This window comes from Ornithorhynchus anatinus, chromosome 11, assembly GCF_004115215.2.
Source record: "Ornithorhynchus anatinus isolate Pmale09 chromosome 11, mOrnAna1.pri.v4, whole genome shotgun sequence".
In the NCBI taxonomy this organism is placed as follows: Eukaryota; Metazoa; Chordata; class Mammalia; order Monotremata; family Ornithorhynchidae; genus Ornithorhynchus; species Ornithorhynchus anatinus.
Genome location: NC_041738.1, coordinates 16,180,720 through 16,190,562, shown reverse-complemented (window position 1 = coordinate 16,190,562; position 9,843 = coordinate 16,180,720).

Genomic DNA, 9,843 nt, shown 5'->3' with positions numbered 1-9,843 from the left:
CAGTCAGCTCCATCTAAGGTGACCTGAAGGTGACTTTAATTTGCTGGGGTTTCTAGTTAGGTTTTCAAGCGTTAAACAACCCCCACTCCCAAGAAAAAAAAAGTTCCAGTTTAGAAATCAGAGTCCATCTGTTTCTCATTCTGCTCAACTCCGGGCTATATTCTAGGCTTCTCTCATTTTTCCCCTCCTCGGAGGAATACTAGCTTAGCTTGGAACACAGTGGTGTTATTTCATTATCATCCTACCATAATAAAAACTTTGAGTTTTCTGAGTTAGAGAATGACTAAAACCCACAGGACAATCTCTTCTTTCCTCAATCAATCAGTGGTGTTTACTGAGCTCTTACCATGTGCAGAGTGCAATACTAAGCACTTGAGAAATTACAATATAATCGAGTTACTAGATTGTAAACTGCTTATTCTACCATCTCTGTTGTAGTCCCTCATATGCTTAGTACAGTGCTCTGCACACAGTATACACTCAATAAATACCATTGATCATGATGATGAAACCTGCTCCGGAGAAGTTTAAGTCTACAAGGGGAGACATACATTCAAATAAATTACAGATTGCCTGCCCAGTAGCAGGCAATTTGGGTGGTTTCTTCCACTTATAGATCGAATTTATCTATCCCCTCACAATCAAAATGCCATCCAGGGTGACATTGTTCTAAGCGCCTTAGCCTCTAAACTAGCACATATGCAGTTGGGGGTAATCAACAAACCTGGGTATCTGGAGGCTTGTAAGAAGAGCAGTGAAACCCATCAGGAGTTGGTGGGGAAGGCTAGTGCCCGTAAATGGGGAAGATATTTTGCTGGAAGTAGCGAGGAGAGAGGCGGCCAGAATTCCCAACTCCCATGTGGCTGGTGGTTTTTCCAGGTGCTGAATTCTGGTGTTGTGAGGCCCTCTTGTGTTTGGCACTAACGCTTTACCTTCCGGTTATTCCTAGATCAGAGGGCTCCGTCAGCCTGGTCTGGGCCCACTCCAGTTGTCTGTCCTCTCCATCAAAGGCGATGGATTGGGTTTTTTCTTATAATTATTTTCATATTTATTAAGTGTGTCAAGCGAGACCCAAGGGCTAGGCTTCAGAAGAACAACAAGGAAGGTACGACTCCCCACTCTGTTCTGCTTTTGACCTCCGTGTCCCGACACTGTCTTGGACCAGGAAACATGGTTTCTGGAGAGTGGCGAGGAGGGTGCAGCAAGCATGAACTGCATTCTACATCTGAATCTTAAATTCATTTATTTAATAATATTGGTATTTGTTAAGCACTTAATTATGTGCCTTACACTGTACACAGCACTGGGGTAGATACAAACCGATTGGGTCAGACCTAGTCCCTCATGGGCCTCGCTATATAAGTAGAAGGGAGGACAGGTATTGGATCCCCATTTTACAGATGAGGAAACTGAGGCCCGGAGATGTGAAGTGACTTGACCAAGGTCACATAGCAGGCAAGTGCCCGAGCCAGGATTAGGTCCTCTGACTCTCAGGCCCATACTCTTTCCACCATTCCACTATGCCATGCTGCTTCCTTGAAAGCTCTTTGAGGGCAAAGATCGTGTCTGTCTATTCTATTATATGCTCCCAAGTGCTTAATACAGTGTTCTGCACCCTCTAAGTACTCAATCAACAATAATGATTGAAAGCTTGACTTGCATGTCTTCTTGTGAAAGTACTTCCAGAACATGGTGAACTGTAGCAAGCATTTCATGTCTCAGAGAATGGGTCGGGGAGTCAGAAGGTCATGGGTTCTAATCCCTGCTCCACCACTTGTCCGCTGTGTGACCTTGGGCAAGTCACTTCACTTCTCTGTGCTTAAGTTACCTTATCTGTAAAATGGAGATTGAGACTGTGAGCCCCACGTGGGACAGGGACTGTGCCCAACTTGACTTTCTTGTATCCACCCCAGAGCTTAGTATGGTGCCTGTCACATACTAAGTGCTTAATAAATACCACAATTATTATTATTACTATAGTGCCTGCCATATGGTAATAATAGTAATGATGGTATTTGTTAAGCACTTACTGTTCTAAGCGCTGGGGTAGATACAAGGTAATCAGGTTGTCCCTTGTGAGGCTCACAGTCTTAATCCCCATTTTACAGATGAGGTTACTGAGGAACAGAGAAGTTATGACTTTCCCAAAGTGACACAGCTGATAAGTAGTGGAGCCAGGATTAGAACCCATGACCTCTGACTTCCAAGCCCATGCCAAGCACTGAACTATGTGCTGGGGTTAAGTACTTACCCCAAGCACTGGAGTAGGTACAAGATAATCAGGTTGGACGCAGTCCTGTCCCACATGGGGCTCGCAGTCTAGGATTTAATTCCCATTTCACAGATGAAGAAACTAAGGCACAGAGAAGCTAAGTAACTTGCCCAAGGTCACACAGCAGACTATTGGCAGACCTGTGTCCTCTGAGTTCCAGGCCTGGCTTCTTTCCATTAGGCCACGCTGCTTCTCAATACCAGAAACCTTCAAAGATGGCATCATAAACACCACCTTCAAGGAGAAACGAGAGAGACGTAACTGAAAACCACAGAGGACCCTCCTTGCTCTCCACTACTGGAAGTTTTCCAGCTCCAGACCTTCTGAATAGGTTACTGGGGAGCAAAATCAATTATGAGCTTCCTGAATCACAATATGACTTCCAACCAAATCACAGTAGAACCTCTTTGAATCTTCTCAGCGAGACAGAGAAAAACATCATATTGTATGTATTTTTATTACCCTATTTATTTTGTTAAGGAGGTGTACATCCCCTTAATTCTATTTATCGTGTTTATGTTGTTTTGTTTTTGTCCGTCTGACTCCCCCGATTAGACTGTAAGCCCGTCACTGGGCAGGGATTGTCTCCATTCAATATTCATTCAGTAGTATTTATTGAGCGCTTACTATGTGCAGAGCATTGTACTAAGCGCTTGGAATGTACAAATCGATGTCTCTATCTGTTGCTGAACTGTATATTCCAAGCGTTTAGTACAGTGCTCTGCACATAGTAAGCGGTCATAAATACTATTGAATGAATGAATGAATGAATGAATGAATGAACATCAGCAAGCTCCCCGGGACCTTCATATGTTACTACAGGAGCGGGGTTGTGTCAGGCAGAAAAATGAAGCTCAGGGCAACAACATATTATTCAGGCCTAAAGTATCTACTTTGGCCATAATTACCTAGATATTTCAGGTGAAAGTACTTGGCTTTTTAAATATCTGAAATATCTAGGTAACTGAGACCATGGTTTATATTTCAGATCCGAAATGTCCAGATAATATGCTACTGTAGACTCAGCCTTCATCACGTTTCCAGAGTGTTCAAGACCCAAGGTTACTTTATCACTCACTGAAGCCTGCTTAGTTCTCTAATATGTGGGGTTGTGTTCTTGTATGGCCTCTTATTAGGTAAAAGTTTTGGTGTATCTTATCCAGGTGCACAAATCTTTTTTGCCCAACAATATTTCACACTGTAATCAATTCTACCATGTTGATGTGGTGTTTATTGTATGCAGAGCCCTGTACTAATACTTGGGAGAGTACAATATTCATTCAATCAATCACACTGAGTGCTTAACTGTGCACAGAACACTCTACTAGTACAATTCTGCAACGGAGACAACCCCTGCCCACAATGGGCTCACAGTTTAGCAGGGGCGAGACAGTCATCGAAGCAAGTAAACAGGCATCGATAGCAATAATCTAAATAAATAGAATTATATATATATATATACATGTATATATGTCAAAACAAGTAAAACAGGCATTAATATAAATAAATAGAAGTATAGATATGTACATATATACACACAAGGGCTGTGGGGTGGGGAGGTGGAGCAAAGGGAGGAAATTGGGGGAAGGTGGCGGGAAGGGAGAGCTGAGGAAAAAAGGGGGCTTAGTCTGGGAAGGCCTTCTGGAGGAGGTGAGCTTTCAGTAGGGCTTTGAAGGGAAGATTGATTGGCGGATTTGAGGAGGGAGGTTATTTCAGGCCAGAGGTAGGACGTGGGCCGGGGGTCTACAGTGGGACAGGCGAGAACAAGGCACAATGAGAAGGTTAGTGGCACCAGAGGATCGGAGTGTGCGGACTGGTATATAGAAGGAGAGAAGGGAGATGAGATAGGACAGTGAAAGGTGATGGAGAGCTCTGAAGCCAATATTGAGGGGTTTTATTTGATATGGAGGTTGATAGGCAACCACTGGAGATTTTTAGAGAAGCAGCATGGGCCTGGGAGTCAGAAGGTCATGGATTCTAATCCTGGTTCTGCCACTTGTCTGCTATGTAACTTGGAGCAAGTCACTTCATTTCTCTTGGCCTCAGTTCCCTTATCTGTAAAATGGGGATTTGAGACTGAGAGCCCCGTGTGGGACAGGGACTGTGTCCAACCCAATTTGCTTGTATGCACCCCAGCGCTTAGTACAGTGTATTGTAAATAGTAAGCACTTAACAAATGCAATACTTATTATTATTATTGTTTTTGAGGAGGGGGGTGATGTGCCCAGAATGTTTCTGTAGAAAGGTAATCCAGGCAGCAGAGTGAACTATAGACTGAAGTGGGGAGAGACAGAAGGTTAGAACATCATTAAGCGGCGTGGCTCAGTGGAAAGAGCACGGGCTTGGGAGTCAGAGATCATAGGTTCTAATTCTGATCACCACTTGTCAGCTGTGTGACTTTGGGCAAGTCAGTTAACTTCTCTGTGCCTCAGTTACCTCATCTGTAAAATGGGGATTAAGACTGTGAGCCCCACGTGGGACAACCAGATCACCTTGTATCCCCCCCAGCACTTAGAACAGTGTTTTGCACATTGTAAGCACTTAACAAATGCCATAATAATTATTATTATTATTATTAAGGACACTGATGCAGAAATCCAGTCTGGATCGGATGAGTGATTGTACTAATGCAGCGGTTTGGATGCAGAAGAAAGGGTGGATCTTGGGGATGTTGTGAAGGAAAGACTAGCAGGTTTTGGTGACAGATTGGATATGTGGGGTCAGTGAGAGAGCAGAGTCAAGGATGACACCAAGTTTGCGGGCTTGTGAGATGGGAAGGATGGAAGCAGCGTGGCTGAGTGGAAAAAGCCTGGGCTTGGGAGTCAGAGGTCAAGGGTTCAAATCCCAGCCCCGCCGCTTGCCAACTGTGTGACTTTGGACAAGTCACTTAACTTCTTTGTGCCTCAGTTACCTCATCTGTCAAATGGGGATTAAAAACTGTGAGCCCCACGTAGGACAACCTGATCACCTTGTATCCCCCCAGCACTTAGAACAGTGCTTTGCACATAGTAAGCGCTTAACAAATACCATTATTATCAGTGCCATCTTCAGTGATGGGAAAGTCAGGGAGAGGACAGGGTTTGGGAGGGAAGATAAGGAGCTCTCATTTGAGTTTTACTCGGTGGGAGGACATCCAGGTAGAGATGTCTGGAAGACAGGAGGAGATGTGAGCCTGGAGGGAGGGAGAGAGAACAGGGGAGGAGATAGAGATTTGGGTGTCATCTGCTTAGAGGTGATAGTTGAAGCCGTGGGAGTGAATGAGTTCACCAAGGGAGTAAGTATAGATGGAGAATAGAAGGGGGACCAAGAACTGACCCTTGAGGAACCCTTTCAGTTAGAGGATGGGATGGGGAGGAGGACCGTGTGAAGGAGACTGAGAATGAATGGCCAGAGAGATAAGAGGAGAACCTGGAGAGGACGGAGTCAGTGAAGCCAAGGTTGGATAACATGTGAAGGAGAAGGGGATGGTCCACAGTGTCAGTATACCATAGTAGACAAAATCCCTGCCTACAACGAGCTTGGGGAAGCAGTATGGCATAGTGAAAAGAGTAGGAGACTGGGAATCAGAAGACCTGGGTTCTAATCCCGGCTCTGCCCCTTACCTGTTGTGTGACCTCGGGCAAGTCACTTTCTTCTCTGTGCCTCAGTTCCCTCCTCTACAAAATTGGGATTCGATGCCTGTTTTTCCTCCTACTTAGATTGTGAGCTCCATGTGGGTCCTGATTATCTTGTATCTTCCCTAGTGCTTAGTACCAGGCTTGTCACGTAGTAAGTGTTTAACAGATATCACGATTATTATTGTTACCGACTAGATGGGAAGACAGACATTGAAATAAATTACAGTTAGAGGAAATGGCAGAGTATAAGGGTAGGTTCAGAAGTGCTGTGAGGGTGGGGTGGCTATGAAGTGCTTAAGGGATGCAGACCCCAGAACATAGGCGATGTAGAAGGGAGGGAGAATAGGGTAAGTTAGGATTCAGTCAGGAAAGACTCTTGGAGGAGATGTGATTTTAATAAGGCTCTGAATATGAGAAGAGTCTGTCATATATGAAGGAGGAGGGAATTCCAGGCTGGAGAACATGGGCATAGGCCACTTATCTGCTGGGTGACCTTGGGCAAGTCACTTACTTCTCTGTGGTTCGGTTACCTCATCTCTAAAATGGGGATTAAGACTGTGACCCCATGTGGGACCATGTGGACCGTGTCCAACTTTATCAGTGTGTCTACCCCAGCACTTAGTAAGCACTTAATAAATACCAAAAGTGGAGGTTGTCAAGTGAGATCAATGAGATTGAGGTACAGTGAGTAGGCTAACATTAAAGGAATGAAACATGTAGCCTGGGTTGTAATGGGAGATAAGCAAGGTAGGGTTGTCTTTCATTCATTCAATAGTATTTATTGAGCGCTTACTATGTGCAGAGCACTGTACTAAGCGCTTGGGATGAACAAGTCGGCAACAGATAGAGACAGTCCCTGCCGTTTGACGGGCTTACAGTCTAATCGGGGGAGACGGACAGACAAGAACAATGGCACTAAACAGCGTCAAGGGGAAGAACATCTCGTAAAAACAATGGCAACTAAATAGAATCAAGGCGATGTACAATTCATTAACAAAATAAATAGGTAACGAAAATATATACAGTTGAGCGGACGAGTACAGTGCTTTGGGGATGGGAAGGGAGAGGTGGAGGAGCAGAGGGAAAAGGGGAAAATGAGGCTTTAGCTGCGGAGAGGTAAAGGGGGGATGGCAGAGGGAGTAGAGGGGGAAGAGGAGCTCAGTCTGGGAACGCCTCTTGGAGGAGGTGATTTTTAAGTAGGGTTTTGAAGAGGGAAAGAGAATCAGTTTGGCGGAGGTGAGGAGGGAGGGCGTTCCGGGACCGCGGGAGGACGTGACCCAGGGGTCGACGGCGGGATAGGCGAGACCGAGGGACGGCGAGGAGGTGGGCGGCGGAGGAGCGGAGCGTGCGGGGTGGGCGGTAGAAAGAGAGAAGGGAGGAGAGGTAGGAAGGGGCAAGGTGATGGAGAGCCTTGAAGCCTAGAGTGAGGAGTTTTTGTTTGGAGCGGAGGTCGATAGGCAACCACTGGAGTTGTTTAAGAAGGGGAGTGACATGCCCAGATCGTTTCTGCAGGAAGATGAGCCGGGCAGCGGAGTGAAGCATAGACCGGAGCGGGGCGAGAGAGGAGGAAGGGAGGTCAGAGAGAAGGCCGACACAGTAGTCTAGCCGGGATATAACGAGAGCCCGTAATAGTAAGGTAGCCGTTTGGGTGGAGAGGAAAGGGCGGATCTTGGCGATATTGTAGAGGTGAAACCGGCAGGTCTTGGTAACGGATAGGATGTGTGGGGTGAACGAGAGGGACGAGTCAAGGATGACACCGAGATTGTGGGCCTGCGGGACGGGAAGGATGGTCGTGCCATCGACGGTGATGGAGAAGTCTGGGAGCGGACCGGGTTTGGGAGGGAAGATGAGGAGCTCAGTCTTGCTCATGTTGAGTTTTAGGTGGCGGGCCGACATCCAGGTGGAGACGTCCCGGAGGCAGGAGGAGATGCGAGCCTGAAGGGAGGGGGAGAGGACAGGGGCGGAGATGTAGATCTGCGTGTCATCTGCGTAGAGATGGTAGTCAAAGCCGTGAGAGCGGATGAGTTCACCGAGGGAGTGAGTGTAAATGGAGAACAGAAGAGGGCCAAGAACTGACCCTTGAGGAACTCCAACAGTTAAAGGATGGGAGGGGGAGGAGGCTCCAGCGTAGGAGACCGAGAACGATCGGCCAGAGAGGTAAGAGGAGAACCAGGAGAGGACAGAGTCCGTGAAGCCAAGGTGAGATAAGGTATGGAGGAGGGGGGATGGTCGACAGTGTCAAAGGCAGCAGAGAGGTCAAGGAGGATCAGAATGGAGTAGGAGCCATTGGATTTGGCAAGAAGGAGGTCATGGGTTACCTTAGAGACAGCAGTCTCGGTAGAGTGGAGGGGACGGAAGCCAGATTGGAGGGGGTCTAGGAGAGAATGGGAGTTAAGGAATTCTAGGCATCGATTGTAGACGACTCGTTCTAGGATTTTGGAAAGGAAGGGTAGTTGGGAGATAGGACGATAACTGGAGGGGGAAGTGGGGTCAAGAGCGGGTTTTTTTAGGATGGGGGAGACGTGGGCATGTTTGAAGGCAGAGGGGAAGGAGCCCTTGGAGATTGAGTGGTTAAAAATAGAAGTTAAGGAAGGGAGGAGGGCAGGGGCGATGGTTTTAAGAAGGTGAGAGGGAATGGGGTCCGAGGCGCAGGTGGAGGGGGTGGCACTTGCAAGGAGGGAGGAGATCTCCTCTGAGGATACTGCAGGGAAGGATGGGAAAGTAGGGGAGGGGGTTGTTGGGGGGGAGGGGAGAGGCGGAGGGGTGACTTTGGGGAGTCTTGATGTCTTATGCTGTCGAGTCGTGTCTGATTTATACCGACGCCATGGACAGATCTCTCCCAGAATGCCCCACCTCCTCGGCAATCGTTCTGGTAGTGTATCCATATAGTTTTCTTGGTAAAAATACAGAAGCGGTTTACCATTACTTCCTTCCAGGCAGTAAACTTGAGTCTCCACCCTCGACTCTCTCCCATGCTGCTGCTGCCCAGCACAGGTGAGTTTTGGCTTGCAGCAGATGGCCTTCTACTCGCTAACCACTGGCCAAGCTCTCCCTCCTATAGTCGAGACTGGTAGAGTACTGGAGGCTCTCCAAGTGTGACCCTGAGAGGTGAAGGTAAGGTAGTGGGGAGCAAAGTGATTGAGTGCCTTAAAGCTGACGTTAAGGAGTTTCTCTTTAATGTAGAGATGGATGAACAACCACTGGAGATTTTTGAGAAGTGAGGTCAGATGTGCAGAGTTTTAGGGTATTTTTTGTTTTGGGGGGTCATTAGGAAAATGATCTTGGCAGCAGAGTCAAGAATGGACTAGAGCGGGGAGAGGCTGGGGGCAGAAAGGACAAGGACACTGATGCAGGCAAGAGCTGACAAGTGCTTGGACCAGCATGATAGCAGCCTGGATAGAGAGGAAGAAGCGGATTCTAGAGATGCTGTAAAGGAAGAACTGACAGGATTTGGTAACAGATTGAATGTGTGGGTTGAATGAGATAGCTGAATCAAGGATAATGTCAAGATTACAGGCCTATGAGACAGGGAGGATGGTGGTGCTGTCTACAGTGATGGGAAAGTCAGGGAGAGGACAGGATTTGAGTGGGAAGTGAGGAATTCTGTTTTGGATAAGTCCAAGTAGAGAGGTCCTGAAAGCAGGAGGAAATATGAGACTGCAGAGAAGGAGAGATCAGAGCTGGAGTTGTAGATTTGGGAATTATCCACAAAGAAATGGTAGTTGAAGCTGTGGCAGTGAATGAGTTCTCCAACCGAGTGGGTACCATGAGGTTCTCGGAACTGAGCCTTGAAGGACCCAGACACTCACAACACGAATGCTGAGCCTGACGATCGCCAACATGCCCAACTTTGTGCCCACAGGTTTACATTAGTTGATGCTTCTGCTAAATGTGGTTGGTAGGGCCTACACTGCTAAGCAGCAAAAGAAGTCGAATTGAGGCCTCTCTGAACCA